This window comes from Poecilia latipinna, unplaced genomic scaffold, assembly GCF_001443285.1.
Source record: "Poecilia latipinna isolate Pla-1442-1.1 unplaced genomic scaffold, P_latipinna-1.0 Scaffold3773, whole genome shotgun sequence".
NCBI lineage: Eukaryota > Metazoa > Chordata > Actinopteri > Cyprinodontiformes > Poeciliidae > Poecilia > Poecilia latipinna.
In genome coordinates this window covers 1-1,719 of record NW_015116389.1, presented here as the reverse complement: position 1 = coordinate 1,719, position 1,719 = coordinate 1, and the positions used below count along the sequence as shown (strand labels likewise).

Genomic DNA, 1,719 nt, shown 5'->3' with positions numbered 1-1,719 from the left:
CTCAGACTGTCAGACTAATGCTGGATTCTGTCTTAATGGTTTTATTCATTATGCAAGAGCTCCAGTTCAACTCATTTGACCAATCCTGTTCAGGAATGGTTTTTCCAGAGCCAATTATATGCAGGGAGTTTTTAAACAAATGGCTACTGTAACATTTCAAATAATCAAAGAGCAATGCAAATGTTTTTTTTTTTGTTACATATTTTATTGAGCACTAATGTTTCATAATTTGTTAAAATTTTATCCTTAATGTCTCTGAGATTGTTCTTACTTGGATCACGAGTGGAAAACTCCAAGCCTCAAGGACCTGCGACTTTTAGCTGACCTACAATATTCATCTTCACAGTGATGATTGATTTACCCAAGAATCTTTACAGTTGAAAATACAAGCTTACCTTCATCCTTACTGTTGAACTGGATAAAACTGAAAACCTGGAGTCAGTGTGGATCACTGCTGAAATGTAATACAATAAAAATAAATAAAGTTTAGTGGTGAAAAACAGTTTAAATGAATTCATTCGTTCATCTCTCACCTGCAGCTGGAATGAACTTGATTCAAAACTTCTGCTTCTGCTCTGTGTCTCTGAACTTCAGTCACCGTTATTTATGCCTGCAAATGTGATGATGTGTCACTTCACCTGATTATCAGAAATCTAAATCAAACATCACCTAATGAAGAAAACCAGTTTGGCTTCATCATTTTACAAACAAATACAAATATGGGATGCAGGATGCAGGATCTTGGCTGAGCGTGAAAAGCATTGGGACATCAGTGTAAGGAAGATATAAACAAACATTCATCACGACAGGCTTCCAAGAAATATTTGCTCTTTTCTCTCAGCTGTGGCATCAGGCCTTTAATTCAATGGACCAGCTTCTGTGTCCTGGTACCAGTCTGACCCAACTGTTTAAGCAATGTAAATAAACTGGGATAGTTTAGAAACTATTTATAAAAAGTTTTTAATTTGCCTAATGAGCCTCATCAGAATGTCTATTCAAGTTCAGGAATTTGACTGAACATTGTATTACCTTAAAGTTATGTTGTCAATATGTGAGATAAAATCTGATTTGCTGTATTTACACAAATTAGGTTAGTAAGACTGGAAAGTATTTATAGTTGCTATAACTAAAACCAATAACTAATAACCACCACTAGGGGCTCCAGTGCAAGAGCAAACAGAAGCGGGAATAGAGGACAACCCTGCTGAGTTCCTCTATGATTTGTAAAAGGTGGAGATTGAACACCATTAGTCACGGCACAGGCTGATGGGGAACTGTAAAATATCTTGATCAATTTCAAAAAATCACCCCCTATCCCAAATCTCTCCAAAACATACCATACCAACTTTATTTCTAAATCACTTTAAAACAACCACAGCTGATACAAAGTGCTGTACATTAAAACACAGTCTTGTGAAGGAGACTGGTCAACACATCGGTCATGGATGCATTTAAAATCCCCTCACAATACAATATATGGTGTGTGTACTGATGCAATATTTGACAAAAGTTTTGGGGAGAGAGTAGCCTCATATATATTTGGACCATATATGCAACCCATTAAAATGTGTTCTCAATAAAGATAACCTGAGATAAGAACATATCGGCCATCATTGTCGCTCATGGTTTTCTCCAATCTAAAGGGAAGGCTGCGATGGATTAGTATGGCAGCTCCACTACTCTTAAAGTTATGTGACGAGTAAAGGCCACCCAATTCCT

At 36.7% G+C, this 1,719-nt stretch overlaps 1 long non-coding RNA gene across 2 annotated transcripts in view; it reads right to left on the bottom strand.

Moving 5' to 3' along the window:
• Positions 1-646, bottom strand: part of LOC106941629 (uncharacterized) — a 23,504-nt gene extending 22,858 nt beyond the window's left edge. The window contains exons 1-2 of one of the 2 annotated variants that reach the window (XR_001423418.1): positions 534-646; positions 396-454 (exon numbers count right to left, since the gene is read on the bottom strand). This is a non-coding gene — a long non-coding RNA (uncharacterized LOC106941629). The remainder of the gene's footprint in view (positions 1-395; positions 455-533) is intronic. The other variant, XR_001423419.1, reaches the window with a different exon arrangement.
• Between the last annotated feature and the right edge of the window lie 1,073 nt (positions 647-1,719).